Raw genomic sequence first — 17,726 nt, 5'->3', positions numbered from 1 at the left:
ATCGCAAACAGAGAACTCTACTGCAATCTGATAGTACTTGATATGTAGGATTATGACATAATTTTGGGCATGGATTTTCTTAGCAAGTACGGCGCTTCAATCGAGTGCCACAAAAGAAAAGTGATTTTCTGACCCGAAAATGAACCAGAGTTTGAATTTTACGGGGAATCAAAAGGAACGGAGAAGTTATTGTCATCTATTAAAGCACAAAAGATGTTAGATAAAGGATGTATGTGGTTTCTAGCACACGTGGTTGATACCAATCAAATCAAAGACCCGAAGTTAGAAGATGTCAGAGTAGTATGCAACTATCCAAAAGTATTTCCAGATGAACTACAAGGGTTGGCCCCTGACAGAGAGATAGAATTCGGAATCGAATTGATTCCTGGTACTCAGCCGATTTCAAAAGCACCTTATCGTATGGCTCCTGCTGAATTAAAGGAACTTCAGGAACAGTTATCCGAATTACTCGACAAGGGACTTATTCGTCCTAGTCACTCTCCATGGGGAGCTCCAGTGCTATTCGTAAAGAAGAAGGATGGGTCTATGCGAATGTGTATAGACTACCGAGCGCTGAATAATGTGACGATCAAGAATCGGTACCCACTCCCACGGATCGATGACCTGTTCGATCAACTGAAGGGTGCGACTGTTTTCTCAAAGATAGATCTACGATCCGGTTATCATCAAGTGAAGGTGAAACCAGATGATATACCAAAAACGGCATTTCGAACCCGATATGGACACTATGAGTTCATAGTTATGCCTTTCGGAGTAACCAACGCTCCTGCAGTATTTATGGACCTGATGAATCGAGTATTTACGGCATATCTTGATAAATTTGTGATCGTCTTCATTGATGATATACTTATCTACTCGAGAACTCCAGAAGAACATGCCGAACACCTGAATACTGTACTACAGATCCTTCAAGAGAAACAACTATATGCAAAATTCTCCAAATGCGAGTTTTGGCTTGACCGGGTAATATTTCTACGTCATGTCATCTCCAAAGATGGAGTTATGGTGGATCCAAGTAAAATCGAAGCTGTGAATAGCTGGAATCGACCAAAGAATGCCAGCGAAGTCAAGAGTTTTCTCAGACTAGCAGGTTATTACAAGAAATTTGTAGAGAATTTCTCCAAAATCGCAGCCCCTATGACAGCCCTCACCAAGAAAAAATACAAAGTATGAATGGACAGAAGCTTGTGAGAAGAGTTTCGCAGAATTAAAAAGGAGACTGACCAGTGCTCCGATTCTTACTCTTCCGGAAACCAACAGAGGCTTCGATATGTACAGCGATGCTTCCATCACAGGACTTGGAGCTGTACTCATGCAAGATGGCAAAGTCATTGCCTACGCTTCTAGACAACTTAAAGAACATGAGAAGAATTATCCCATTCACGACTTAGAACTAGCAGCCGTGGTCTTCGCTATAAAAATATGGAGACATTATTTATATGGAGCTCAATCTAAGATTTATACCGACCATCAGAGTCTGAAATATTTCTTCACACAAAAAGACCTAAATATGAGGCAACGCCGATGGCTCGAGTTAGTTAAAGATTACGACTGCGAGAATCTTTATCACCCAGGGAAGGTGAACAAAGTGGCCGATGCACTCAGCCGGAAGTTCAGTGCCACCTGATGTAACTATTTTAAAGTTCGAGGACGAACTTTTTATGAGGTACGGGGTACTGTAATACCCACTAAGCTTGTAAGATAAATATATGAATGTGAGATTTTTCCTTAGAAAAATAATAGGAAGTGAGTTGAAGCAAAAAGAAATAAAATGAAATAAAAAGAAGAGGAGGTCAAGGATTGAACCATGAACCTCTTATATTATATTTCATAGAATTAATTAGTAGAAACCAATTGGGATAGAGAGAAGATGTTGATATCAAAGGAGGGAAACTCATGATAAAGGTAAGAGTAAAAGCTAGCCAAAAGAAAATAAGAAAGGAGCAAGAGAAAGACAACTTGCCTTCCTCCATTTCTCTCCTTCTTCCTCTTTGTTTTTGCCGAAAACTTAAAGAGGGAATTAAGAGGATTCAATCCCCCTTATTTCATCATGAATGGTAAGAATAAATGAATAAATAAAATAAATAGGAAATAGGAAAAAAAAAGGCTAAGGGAGAAGGAAAGCAAAAATCAATTTTGCTACCTCTTCCCCCTTAACATAAAAGGGAGCAAGAAAAGAGAAGTTTATTTTTCTCTCATTTTCTCTCATTCTTCCTCTCCCTCACCGAAACCATCAGTCCCCTCTCCTCCATCTTCGGCCCCAAAGCCAAGGTTTTTCCCCTAAGAAGCCTAAGATACAAGGAGGACTTAGCAAGGGAATCAAGGGAAAGGAACTAGAAGGAGAGACTACTTCTTTCATCACCATACCTTAGATCCACAAGCGAAAAGGATGTAAGCTTCCCCTCACCTGTGGTACAAGGCTTTTTATGTGATTTTCGGATTTTATGAGGATTAGAAAACCTAGGAAAGAATTTAAGAAAATTCGGCTAAAGAAAGGGTTTTCAAATCTAGGAAGGTTTAAACAAGTCCTTATTTCATGATATTTTTTTTCTATGCTATGTAGGAAGGATTTTCTTCATGTTATTATACCTAAATGATGCTTGATCAGAGGAGTACCTAACCCTAGAATTTCAGCCAAAAATATTCTAAGGAGGTTAGGGAAAATATTGTGTAACCAAACTAGTGCAAGATTCTCTCCATGAACTATTAAGGATCTTTTATTGGTTTTCTTGCTTAAAAGTTACTTGGAACCAAAAGAAATCCATTTATATGTTTCGGCCAAGAAAAGGGCTTAGGGTTAGGAAGATCTTTAAATTTAAGTAACCATGTTTGTATGATAGAATATAGAGTTTTCTTAAAGGATTGCATGTTGAACATTGCTAAAAATTCATGAACTCTTATTTTAGATTTTCGGCCATGATAAGATGGATAGTTTAGAAAAGCTTAAACAAAATGCTAATATGCTCAAGACCTCTGTGATATTATGATATGAAAGTTATTTAATGTTCTTATGTTTAAATTGAGTATAGAAAAATTAGTTACATGATATATGACATGTAAGATCACAAGGGTCCTAGCTTGTTTATGAACCAACTTTGTATATGATGTTCTTAGTAATTTTTGCCATGAACTTACTTAGGTTTTCCATGCTTTAGGCCACTTAAAACCTAGTTTAAAGATTGGTAGGTTTTGGCCATGAGGAAAAATAAAAGATAAAGGGAAAGAAACCTAGGAAGCCTAAGACACAATTCACATGTATGTTTATTATGCTTGTCTTTATACATGCTATAAAACTTGTATGATTTCTTATGCTTTTAGGCTATTTGAAGCAAGTTTATATACTGTTAAGTTTCGGCCAAGTAGGGTTTAAAAGACCTAGAGGCCTTAGAAATGAAACCAAATGTGTTAAAAGTGCTTCTTATGAAAATAGGATAATGTGTTGATTGTGTCACATGCTTGTATAATTTTTCCATGACCTAAATGGACCATTGTATGTTTCGGCCATGAAGGAATAGATGCCCTAGAAACCCTAGAACAAGAATTAAATATGCTTATGTCACTTTACATGGAATATGATAAGTAGAAAGACAAAGTTCCCATGCTATATGTTGTTTAATGACCTAATTGAGGCTAGGGTAAGTTTCGGCCATACATGTTGTATAATGTCTTGTTATGAATTTATACATGATGTTAGTTCAAGTTTACATGCTTGTATGTTTGTTTTTTAGCCCTAATGAACACTTGTTAAAAGTTTGACTATGACATATGTTAAGGGCTTGAAGGACTTAGGAACTAGCTCAATATGCTTACTATGTTACTTGAAAAAAATGCTATAAATATGGTTTAAGGTTTCCATGCTTTCATGACATTTGGGACCTTGTTTATATACTGATAGGGTTCGGCCACATGAGTTTAAGGACTTGGAGAACTTAGAAACCAAGTAAATCATACTTATAATGCTTCCTATGAAATTCATGTAATGATAATTTAGGTTTCACATGCTTGGACGTTGTTTTTACCTAAATTGAGACCTAAGGGGGTTCGGCCATGATAGGAACCCAAGGGTTTAGGAAGCTTAGAACCCAAGTTAACTATGTTACCATGTTTCTTATGATAGTATAATCACATGATACACCCTTATGCTTGTGATTTATACCTTTTTATGATATGATATGTGGATAGAGATATGCATGTTTTAATGAGATGTTATGTGCTTAGAAATATGCATGCTTTAAGGATATGCTATGTGCTTAGAATATGCATACTTTTATAATATGCTATGTGAGTAGAAATATGCATGCTTTAATGATATGCTATGTGCTTAGAATATGCATGTTTTTATGATATGCTATGTGGATAGAAATATGCATGCTTTAATGATATGCAATGTGTTTAAGTGATGCATACCTTCTTAAGACATGATGTATGCCTAAGTGATGCATACTTTTTATGATATGATGTATGCCTAAGTGATGCATACTTTCTTAAGACATGATGTATGCCTAAGTGATGCATACTTTTTATGATATGATGTATGCCTAAGTGATGCATACTTTCTTAAGACATGATGTATGCCTAAGTGATGCATACTTTTTATGATATGATGTATGCCTAAGTGATGCATACTTTTATGACATACTGTATGCCTAAGTGATGCATACTTTTATGCTATGCTATGTGACTAAATGATGCATTTTTATACATGCTACTTTACTTTGTAAGGCTTGTACCAAGGGTGGACTCCTAATCAGTCTATAGGCCTTGCTTTGTGATCTAGGCTAATAAGGGATGGGCTCCTTAGTACGCCCTAAGCCTTGCTTTGTGATCTAGGCTAATAAGGGATGGGCTCCTTAGTACGTCCCTAGGCCTTGCTTTGTGATCTAGGCTGATAAGGGATGGACTCTTTAAGTATGCCCCTAGGCCATGCTTTGTGATCTTGACCTAGTTCCTAGTATGATTCAAGACTTGCTACCTTGGATATACTTAGGACGCGCGCATTTATGTTATGTATGTATGGTACAAGCCGGGGCCCTGAATATGTTGATATTATGTTCAAGTATATATGTAAGAAGAAATGATTTTAAAGATCATGAGACATACACATGTTTTTCGGATACATGTTTTCAAAATCATATTGCATATACTTTATGATCATGTTGTGATAATGCTATGATTTATGATATGCCATGATTAGATATGACTATGATATGTTTCATGCTACGCTTTAAGAGATGATATGCCATGATTAGATATGATTATGTTATGTTTCATGCTATGCTTTAAGAGGTGATATGCCATGACTAATTATGATTTTGTTATGTTGCATGATATGCTTAAAGAGTATGATATGTTAAGCCATGACTAGTTGAGATCATGTTATGTTGATATATTCTTTGATTATGTAATGATTTTTGGTTTTAGTGAGTAGGAAAGGAACTTACTGAGCCATGAGTGCTCATAGCTTACTTTCCTTGTACCACAGATAAAGGAAAAAGCTGGATGAGCTAAAGGAGCAGCAGGAGAGGCAAAGAGATGTGTGTGGCGGTGTCTAGGCAACCAAATAAGAACCTGCTTTAAGAACTTTTAGGAATTACACTTTGGTTTCATAAATTGTAGTACTACATGGTTGACTTGATGTTATGTTTTTATTTAACTTGTTATCATGTTATGGAAACCATATTAGTGTAGTTCGGTTTTTATTAAACCAAGAAAAATGATTTTTAGTCTTCCGCTGTAATATGTACGTTGAGTATCGTAGCCCCGTCCCTTAGGGTTAGCAGGGAGGGCGGGCGTTACAGCTGAAAAGTACATCGATGGAGAGAGAAGGATGCATACGGTGCATCTAAGGGATGAGAAGCCGGGAGGAAACTTACTCGAGAAGAAAGTCAGAGTTGAGTTCAAGTAAGCTCAACTTCGGATGACCGGATGATCACCCAAGTGAGTGGAATGAAGAATGGTCAACTTCTAAGGTTGACTATTCAAGGCGCCTCGAATGATCACGGGTGCCTCCATTCCAAGTGCCTCAAATGGAGTTGAGGCGCCTCACATATAGAGAGCAATCATTGCTAGCTGCAGGACTTGAGGTGCATCTGATTATCCAAGGCACCTCCTAAGAATTTGAGTCGTTGCCACGGAGATAAGTCGTGGAGTCTAGCTTAGCCAAATCGAGGCACCTCCGATGAACTGAGATGTCTCCAACATGCTAGAACAGTTGTACGTTAGTAGCAATAAGCATAAAGCTTAGCCAATTATAGGCGCCCTAATCAACCGAGGCGCCTCCGAAGTGCCATGTCAGTAAATGGTCATTTTAACCAGAATGTTATAAATAGAAGCCTTATCCTCTAAGTTAGTACAATACACTATGTATTTCATTTTCTAAGCTCTATATTTATTTTCATGGTTTCAAATGTGCAAGGGCTACTCCACCTCTGACCTTGTCAAAGAAGGAGATTGATTGTGATTTCCACAGTCTTAAATTAACAAATACCCAGATTGTAATCAAGTAAATTCTGTGCCTCTTATTTTCATTTATGTTATTTTTTTAATTAATTAGTGTATCCTTACTAAAATAAGTTAGCAAGAGAATTCAAAATTCTAACTTGCAGGCTATTCACCTCTCTCTAGCTGGTCCACTGATCTTAATAAGTGGTATCAAAGCTCAACTGCCTTAGAAGAACTAATCACCAACTAAAGTAATAAGGAAGATGGCTAGATCAAACATCCACCTATTAAAGTTCAAGGGGAAGTTTACACTTTGAAAATGTCTAATGGAGTTATTTTTCAAAACTAATTTTGATATATTATTAATTATTAAATATGATTTTGAAGCACCGAAGGATAAGAATGGAGAAGAAAAAAAGAGCTTCAATGGAACAAGAAGCAGCAAACTAAGTTCATGACAAACGGTAAGGCCAAGTTTCATCTTCTGAGCATACTACCACTTCAAGAAGTCAACCGAATCAGCGTCTACAACTCCACCAAAGAAATCTAGGAGAAGTTCCTAGAGCTACATGAAGAAACTTTGGAGGCCATACTAGCAAGACAGGATTTGCTAAAATCTTATCTAAGCAACCTTTGGATGGAAAAAGGAGAAAAGGTAGCACAACTACATGCTAGATTGAAGGAGTTAATAATTGGCCTCAACTGTCACGCCTTGGAGGAGTCCCTGTCTGATAAATGGATAACATTTCTCCCCTTATAATAATATATAGAATTTGGATACATAGCCACACGATTGTACAAGTAATAACTACCGCCCACATGGCTGGAAACATACATAACTACATAGGATAATAAGCAGCCTACACGGCTGACACAGAAACACATCAAAAGACATAAGATAGGTCACCCATGAAGGATAGAAATAGCGATTGGGGGGGGGGGGGAGTGAATATTGCTTGTTACAAATCTTTTTCATTTCGTAAAACTAAATCAAAGTAAATAGCAGTAGAAAGTAAAGTACAACTTTATTTTTACTTGGTTCGCAGTCTCTTGACTACTAATTTAAAGGCCATGATCGTTGACCACACTCATTGGGCAATCTACTAATAGTAGTTCTTCCAGAGGAAGCAAAATCATACAAGTATGAATATAAGTATGAAAAGATTTTACTAACAACAATGAAATAGAAATGTAGCGTAGTTATTGGAGATCTTCTTTGACTAAAGTTGTTGTAATTTGCACGAGTAGTAACAGTACAGTGGAGACAGAATAATTTAGAGATCATAATTGTTGAGCTTGGTGCCCGTAGACATGGATCGGTCGACTGAAAAATTGTTTGGTTGACTGATTGATTTGGTCAACTGATCCTCCTATTGGTCGATTGAACCCTCGCGTCCTTCCTTCTTTGTGTTGAACCGAATCGCTGATCCATTGATTTTAGGGGTTTGGTCGACTGATTAAGCCTATTGATCGACCAATCCTCTAAATTTCCTTTTCCTTAAGGATATGATCTGATCGTTTATGCATTCCATTTTAGGTTCAGTCGATTGATAAAATTTATCAGTCGACTGATCCATCTATTATACCACCTTTGCGAAGTCTTATACGTTTTTCCAAATTTGTATGATCGGTCTACCAATCTATGGGTTCAGTCAGCCGAACCTAGGTCAACCAAGATTTCAATTTAGTATGCAAAACAAAGTTAGTGCATATGTATAATAATACTAATTCTATAAAATAGAGTTAGACAGATATATTAATGGATGAATAAGACAGTATCGACTATCTTGATCTCAACTTAGAAATCTTAGTTCATCCTTTGGTTGGATCAGCATTTCAGGTTTGTCCCCTTATTAGGATAAGACCTCATTGCACTCACTCCAGGAAGTTACATTAACTTACCTATCAAACATCGGGTTTTCCAGACCTGTTTGGACTTCGGCTTAGCATCGGATTGGATCGCCAGGGCTCCCTCTTGATATCAGCTCCTCCAGATCTATCGAGTCCAACTGCCATGTGTTAGGTCCTCGACCCACTTGGACTTCCTGCATGGCTTCCATGATCTGCTGAGACTTTCCTGCCTCGCCGCGACTAGGGCATTCCCGGTTGAGTAACTAGTATGCACAGTTAGTCAAATCATTAGATCACAACAAGACTTAGCTTGAACATCTGACAACATCAAAACTCAAGTTAGATTCTGGTGCACCCTGCACCAACAGTCTCCCTCTTTTTGATTTTTGACAACTAAGGTTCATAGTTAAGTTTAAAATATACAGAGTTAAGTAAACAAACACTTTTTCTTAAACTCTCCCCCTGAATTCACTATCTCTCCCCCTTTAACACATATTAAAATAGGGGTCATTACAAAGGTAAATACTTAAGCAATAAAGTGGGAAAATAAGTTTAAAAATTCTAACAAGTTTGAAAAAATATGATAGCTTTAATAACTTTGAAGCAGCTTGAAAAAATTTTGAAAGTATTTTTCAAACTTGTTTGAATTGATAAGTTTTCAATATTTTATATAAGTGATTTTTAAAAATATTTGATAAGGATTAAGAGTTCTTAAAAATATTCAAATGATATATTTAAAGAGAATTAATTTTCAAAACTATTTGTAAAGTTTTTTTTTTATCAAACATCTTTTCAAAAAGATTTTCAAAGTAAGAAGTATAATTTTTTAAATGAATTTTCAAAATATTTTTCTAAAGTATGATTTTGAAGAATATTTTAAAAGAATGTTAAAACTATATTTTTAAAAGAGAATATTTGAAGTTATAACTTTTCAAAACTTTTTTAAAGATATATTTTCAAAATATTTCATTTTGAACCTCTTTTCAAAATATGTTTTTCAGTAAAGTCTCTTCCCCTTAATCAGATACTCTTTTGGATATCTTTGTTACCCACAAAAAAGACATTCTTATATGTCTAGAGATTTGAGAGATTATGGTTGACTTTGTTAGTATTAGCCCTAGTACCAATTATGAGATGATTGTAAAGGGGCTCATATTATATCATATATCATTATTAATAAAAGGCAAAAGGTGGTTATTATATTTATTGCAGTTCATTGCTGATTGAATAAATATAATAATGTCCTTGGGTAGCAGGTTCTTATCTATAATATATCAATTGGTTGAATTGTTAGTGAGATATTGTAGAGAACACTACTCTTAACTATTCGTAGTCGAGCATTAATATAAAAGGACAATATTAATGCATTAATACTAGCATGTAGATCAATGGATAACTTGATCTCATAAGTCATGAATATGAGATATCAGGTTGACACATGAGTATATATTAAAGAATATATACTGAATGGCCCGCCATGTGAATGTTTCATGGATCGCCGTATGAGTGTCATAAACATTCTCATGTGACTATTGGTATGAATAGTCCTTAGACCTGAAGTCACTAAGGTTCCCTACATAAGGAGTTGTATACTTTGGTATCGTCAAACGTCACCCATAGCAGGGTGGACTATAAAGTCGATCACTGGGTATGCAATGAATTATGCGGAGGGATGTGAGTGATGTAGATGAGATCTATCCCTTCTATATGACGTAAGTGATATCTGTGGGCCCCTTGATTAGTAAGACACAAGAAAGCATGATCATGCGTAAATGAATCAATATGAGATATTGAGTTCATTTGTTTGAGTGTGTCTACTTGGAGATCAAGAAACACAAAGATTGATAAGAGAATGACACAGTCTATGCCTCATTGATCAATCTAGATATCAAGGATAGAGGGACCAAGCCATACATGATGATAGCCACAGACAGGTTAGGTCGGATCTCGACTTTCTTTTCACTTGGGTAGCAATGATGCCTTGCTAGATACCACTCATTGTTTATGTATCACAAATGTTGATTTGGATACATTGTCAACGTTACAAGAGCCTATAGGGTCACACACTAAGAACAAGTTGATATGGAGAAGGGTTCATGTGATGAATCAATGGATTAAGTGTAATCCGAATTTGACTCATTGAGTTAGACTCAAAGGGATCCAATTGTTGTATTGAGTTCAATTACATGGGAATTAATGGGTTAGACTCATTGGGTGAACTTGAGTTCACAAAGGAAGTTGAATGGTCAAAATTCAACCATTGGATTGGATGGTTGATTTTGAGCCATTGGATTAGAAGATGAAAGGGTGATTAGAAGATGAAAGGGAGACTCTTGGTATACCATGATATGGTTATAAATATCATTTGGATGATATTTTTTCATAAGTTTTCTTTTTGCTTGAGAAGTTGAAAAGTCCCCTTGATCTTCTTCTTCCTCCTTCCCTTTTCTTGGCCGAGACACACATATAGGTTGCTAGCACAACCTTATGTGTTTTCCCTCTCCATCTTGCTTTGTTTGTGAGACAATCAAAGACAAGGCTTGTTCGTGTGGATATCGTAGAGGCGTGAACGCTTGAACGTGCTGAGATCTGTATCTAAACAAGAAGAGGTTGCTGTCGGGATTGCGAAGGGCACGCAACAAAAGTATAATCCTATCATGTAGCTTAGTATAGATTATGAATAGAAATTGTTTCTTCCCTTGGCATGGATCCGCTGGATAAGAGGATCTAGTAATTTTTCCGCTGCGTTTCCGCGTCTTTGGCACGCTAGATCCCAACAGACTTTAGGATCTATAAGCTTAGGTATTGGTAAACAATAATTTTTATAATACACTCAATCAATCATCAACCAAAATTTTGGAAATATATTTAAGAAAATAGATTTTAAGTTTTTAAAAATATTTTTAATTTACTTTTCTTAGTGTCTCACTCATTCTAAATTTTTAAATATGGTGATCTTATAGTTGTGTGAAATAACTTTAATGATTTTGAGTTTATTGTAATTCTAATTGAGTTAAAATAGAGTTTGGATTTTAGTTGAACTTGGATTATTAGGTTAAAATCAATTTAGAATTTAACAAAATGATTAAACTTAATTTTGAGTTAAGTAAAATTACTTTGATTAATTAAGATGATTAATTCAAATTGATTATTATTTAATTAATTCAGTTGATTAGTTATTTATTTTATTACTTTCAAATTAATTATTAGGGTTAATTGATTAATTTTTGAATTACTTTAAAGTTAATTAAAGTAATTTTTTGATTAAGCTAATTTTCAATTTAAATTTATATTATTAATTTTGATTTAATTTAAATTTTATCATGCTAAGATTAATTATGAATTAATTAATTATCATAATTAAAAATAATTTTGAAAAGTTAAAATTAATTACGTTTAAATTAATTAAGAGTTAAAGATTAAGTTAAAATTTATTACGAGTTATAAGTTCAATTTCAAATTAATGAATGTTTAGTATTTAATGTTGATTTTGTTAGGTTTCAGATTAGTTAGAATTAATTAAGATTATTACTTAAGACTTTAGTTAATTAAGTTGATATTATATTGATTAATTAGTTTAATTTGACTATTATTAAGGTATTTATTAGTTGAACCTTGTTTAAATTTATTTAATATCCATTTAAGTTAACCTTAATTAAGAATAGGAGGTTTATTAAGATTTATTTTGAAAAAGGTTATTGAACTCTTGTTATATTTAAACTTAGCTTTGAGTTTATCAAGCAAGTTTCTTATAAATAAGTTTTTAGCATGGGTTTCCTCATGAATTTCTACCAACTTATTCCATAAGTCCTTGGAGCTTTCGAAGGTTCTGACTCGATAGAGTTCCTTATTCGTCAATCCACACTGGAGAGTGTATGTGGCTCTAGCATCATCTTGAGCCTTGATTTTAGTGTCGGAAGTCCACTTTTCCATTTCTAGAGGTTCTACAAAATTATTGACCGATAATGTAAAATCCCTTTTTATGATGATCTATAAGTTGATCTCCATTTTTAGAAATTACTCCATCTGTCTCTTCCAAAGGTAGAAATTTGTGCCGTTGAAGAGAGGTGGGCGAGAGGTACTCAAACCTTCTTGTTGAGACATTTTTTATTCTTGCAAAAAGAAAAATAGAAAAACTATACCAAGACTTGGTCTTGGATTAGTAGTATGAGAAAAGAATTAATCGAGAAATGAATAAATGAAAAACTAGATAAAAATGCATAAGAAAATTTTTTCTCAAAAATTAATTTAAAGAAAAGATTAAATAAAAAAATGCTAGAAAGACTGTTAAGTCTTTTCAGAGTAGCCTTGCTCTGATACCAATTGAAGGATTGAAATAGTGATAGAGGGGGGGGGGGTGAATATTGCTCATTATAATTCTATTTCGTTTTGTAAAACTAAATCAAAGTAAATAGTAGCGGAAAGCAAAGTATAACTTTGTTTTTACTTGGTTCGCAGTCTTGTAGCTACTACTCAAAGGCCCACAATCCTTGACCGCACTCCTTAGGCAATCCATTAATAGTAGTTCTTCTAGAGGAAGCAAAATTGTACAAGTATGAATACAAGTATGAAAAGAATTTACCAACAACAATTAAATAGAAATGTAGCGCAGTTGTTGGAGATCTTCTTGGAGCAGAGTTGTCATAACTTGCACGAAAAATAGTAGTATAGCAATGACAAAATAATTCAGAGATTAGAATTGTTGAGCTAGGTGCCTGAGATCCTTCTTTTATAGACATGGTTCGGTCGACTAATCCTCCTTTTGGTCGACTGAACCCCCACACCCTTCCTTCTTTGCGTTGAACTGAATCGCTGATCCTGTGATTTTAGAGGTTTAATCGACTGATCAAGCCTATCGGTCGATTGATCCTCTGAATTTCCTTTTCCTCAAGCATCTGACCTAATCGTCTGTGCCTTCTTTTTTTAGGTTTTGTCGACTGATAAAATTTATCAGTCGACTGATCTATCTATTCTACTATCTTTGTGAAGTCTGATCTATTTTGCCAAATTTGTTTGATCGGTCGACCGATCTATGGGTTCGATTGACTGAACCTAGGTCAACCTGGATTTTAGTTTATTCTGTAAAACAAAGTTAGTACATATGTATAATAATATTGATCCTATAAATAGAGTTAGACAGATATATTAATGCATGAATAAGATAGTGTCGATTGTCCTAATCTCAACTTGGAAACCTTAGTCGGTTCCTTTAGTTGGATCAGTGCTCAAGGTTTGTCCTCTTACTAGGACATTACTTTGTTGCACTAACTCCAGTAAGTTACCTCAACTTATCTGCTAAATATCGGGTCCTCCAGACTTGTTTGGGTTTCGTCTCAACATTGAATTGGCTTGCCAGGGCTTCCCCTCAATATCAGGTCCTTCAAACCTATTGAGTCCAACTGCCAAGTGTTAAGTTCTCAACCCACCTGGACTTCTTGCTTGGCTTCCACAATCTATTAAGACTTTCCTACTTAGCCTTGACTAGGACTTTCCCAGTTAAGTAACTAGCCTGCACACTTAGTCAAATCATCAGATTATAACAATACTTAACTTAAACCTTTGACAACATCAAAACTCACATTCGATTCTGGTGCACCCTGCACCAACAACCAAAATAAAAAAAATGACAGACTGTGTGTCAGCATGGCTTAAACTGTAACGACCACCCTTCGTACTACTACTACTCTCTAAGGGTGACCGTTACTTAACTACTAACTCTACTTAACAGGTATGATCGAAACCACGAGGAGTCTCTACCGAAAAATTTCGGCAGCATCTCCCCTGTACCGGTGACCATAAAATGAGATACATACATAGTATACTTCAACCACAGGCGGTTGGAACATATATCAAATAATCACGCAGTTCATATATAACCAAAATAATCAACTCTCGCAAAGCATGATAAAACGATCCATAGAATATCATGTACAAGTTCTAAATTCTTTTAACAATTTAATGAAAATAGTCTTAATAAATTCTTGGCAAATCCCCAGATCTCTCCATAGTCCAGGCATCACACATCATCGAACACCTCCTTGTCGCCTTCCTTTGCTAAAACTTTTCCTTTCCTGTATCTGTAGTAAGAGGAAATGCAAACTATAAGCAAAATTTGCTTAGTAAGCGCTATCTAACTCACAAAAACAGGGATATGCATGTATACAAGAAGAACTAGAAACTGTATTCTTTAAAGGAAACATATATAGCTACTCATGTTAATCTGATAGCAATAAAGATTACCCATGCTTAACTAATAGAAAAGCAATAAAATTAGCATACTCATGACAAACAAGAATAATCGGCATGCTGGAAGATAAAGCTAATCATGCTAAATAACTAATCAAGAAACAAATAAAACTAATACATCATGCTTCGAATTAAAAGAAGCTAAACTTGTTGACTCTAAACATAAGTGAAGCTTGTTTCATTTGTTTCAAAACTTATACTTTAATACTTCAAAATAATAATCATCTTCTTTTGGGGCCCAAGCTTAGTACCAATGCGCGCTCTCTAATAGGGACTGTGGTAGCTAGTCATTAGTCCTACAAGAGCAAAGACCTTGGTCTTACCAGGGCCAAGACCTTGGAATTGGTCACCTGGATTTATTTAACGATAACCTTGGAATTCGGGTACTAGCCTCCTTAAAATAAAATACTTGTTATCTTGTAATATTCTTATAATAAAATTCCTTGCCATTCCTTTGGGCACTTAGTGTGCTGCTGATCCCTATACTTAAAATTTAGGGATCCTATCAAGACCTTGGTCTTTTCTTACAACATTTTTTTAGCACTTGGTGTGTTATTGATTCTAAACTCCATGACATTTTTCCCAACATTTTAATTCTGTCACTAATCTAGCTTATCAATTATAGCCTTATATTCAAACAAGGTGTAATGACATGTTTCCATCAAGGCATTTAGAACTTGTATACATATATATCTTTTCATAGTTCGATCATGGCTACTCCTACTTGTGGTACATGAAAAATAATCCATTAATAACAAACCTTTAAACATTAACAAGGAAAACATTAAACTAAGCAAATGTGAAACATTAAACTGAACCAATGTACGAGCTATCCTCTACCACTAAGAAGGTGCAACATCAACTTTTTTTCTTATCTGTTACATGAGTTGGAAGATCATACTACTAGATTTACATTGTTACTCTAAACTATACATGATCAGAGTGCCCCTAATTAAATTAGGAAATTGTCCTAACCTTTAGATCAGTGACCAAACATTTGTGGTAAGAATCTGGAACAGGAACTGTATTAGTAGACATAACAATAGCACAAAATCTAAACTGCACAGCTGCTCCAAAGGGGGCTACTCGTGTCCAGCAAGTTCCAAAGAAACCAAAATCTGTAGTAATCCAAACCATATACCTAACTAACCAATTAATTTCTTTCCTTGAGATTCTCGGCAGCAGACTTCACAAGAAATCAACTCCACAGCATGCTCCAAAAAGATCAAGAGACACAAGGAAAACTCAAATCGAATTCGTAACTACTCTTACCTTAGGTGAGTAGCAACTTACAGTGGTTTCTTGGACTCACAACCGGAGAAAGGCAGGTTCTAGGGTTTCGGGTGGAGCTTGAAACGTCGGCAATTCCTTTGTGTCCGCGTCTCTTCTTGACGAGAGGAGCTCGATGGTGTGAGGACCTCACGGAGAAGGGTGCTCGCCGGCCGCCGGAAATGCCCTAGCTCTCTGCCGCGTTTCCGCCCGAGAGGAGAAGCGTCGTCGAACTCGAGAGAAGGGGAGAGGGAAAGGATTCGGGAAAAAAAACAAAAAGAAAACCTAAGTTCTCTTTTCTTATAACTAGGGTTTTTATTATCTAACTACTGCTTATATATATTTCGTTCCATATTCTTTCACAAAACGTTTGCGGAACAGTTGGCTAGCCAGATTCGCTTAAAGTTGGGTTCGGCCGGAGGTCCCGAGTTCGAATCTCGGCTTGGACATTTTTTGTCGTAACTTCCTTCGTTTAGTAAAAATACCAAACGACCTCCAAAAATTGCATAAAAATACTCTAAAAATGTCTAAAAATCTCTATAATATTTCTAAGGCATTTTTAAATATTTTTAAATTATTTTTGGGACTCAAAATGAGGAAATTTGGGTTGTTATAATTCCCCATACCTTATAAAAAGTTCGTCCTCGAACTTTGAATAACTCTGGATATTTCTGTCTCATACTGTCCTCACGCTCCCAAGTGACTTCCTCGTGCTTCTGGTTCTGCCAGATGACCTTCACTAGTGTCACTTCTTTGTTTCTTAGTCTCTTGACTGCTCTATCCACTATCTGTATAGGTCTGCTCTCATAGCTAAGATCCTCCTGGATCTGCACTGACTGAGGCTGAATCACTTGACTAGGGTCGTGGAGACACTTCTTTAGCATAGAGACATGAAATACATTGTGTATTGCTGACATGTCTTTTGGTAAGTCCAGTTTGTAAGCTACTTTCCCAATCATTTCTGTGATCAGGTAGGGCCTACATAACGAGGACTTAACTTGTCCTTCTTGCCAAATCTCATCACTCCCTTTATAGGAGCGACTTTGAGAAAAACTGAATCCCATACTTGGAATTCAAGTGGCCTACGACGTGTGTCAGCATAACTTTTCAGTCTACTCTGGGCAGTCTCAATCCTCTGTCTGATCTTCTGGATAGCCTGAGTGGTCTCATCTATCATCTCTGTCTGGATACCCAGCTCTACTTCCATTTCTCTTCTTTCACCTACTTCTTGCCAGCAAATGGGTGATCTACACTTCCTGCCATACAACGCTTCATAAGGTGCCATCTTGATGGTGGCTTGATAGCTATTGTTGTAGACAAACTCAGCTAAGCATAGATACTTGCACTAACTTCCCTTGAAATCTAGTGCACAAGCTTTGAGCATATCTTCTAGAATTTGATTTACTTGCTCTGTCTGTCCATCAGTCTGAGGATGGAAGGTTGTGCTGAACTTGAGTTTGGTGCCTAGTGCACTTTGAACACACTCCCAAAAGTGAGAGGTGAAGCACCCATCTCTATCAGACACAATAGATTTAGGAACTCCGTGAAGTTTGATCACTTCCTTAACATACAGCTGTGCCAACTGCTCTATAGAGTGGGACACCTTAATGGCTAGAAAATAAGCAGACTTGGTCAATCGGTCCACTATTACCCATATCGCATCATATCCATTTGTAGTTCTTGGAAGACCTGTTATAAAGTCCATGGATATGTCTTCCTACTTCCATTCTGGTATTGGGAGGGGTTGCAGGACTCCTCCTGGTCTCTGGTGCTCTACTTTGACTCTCTGGCATGCCAGGCAGGTACTGACATATTTCGCAACATCTCTTTTGAGTCCAGACCACCAGAACCTCTGTTTCACGTCCTGATACATTTTGGTGGAACCAGGATGCATGGAG

This window comes from Zingiber officinale, chromosome 2A (genome assembly GCF_018446385.1).
Source record: "Zingiber officinale cultivar Zhangliang chromosome 2A, Zo_v1.1, whole genome shotgun sequence".
Taxonomy (NCBI): domain Eukaryota; kingdom Viridiplantae; phylum Streptophyta; class Magnoliopsida; order Zingiberales; family Zingiberaceae; genus Zingiber; species Zingiber officinale.
The sequence above is the reverse complement of the archived record's forward strand: the minus strand, read 5'-3'. Positions refer to the sequence as shown.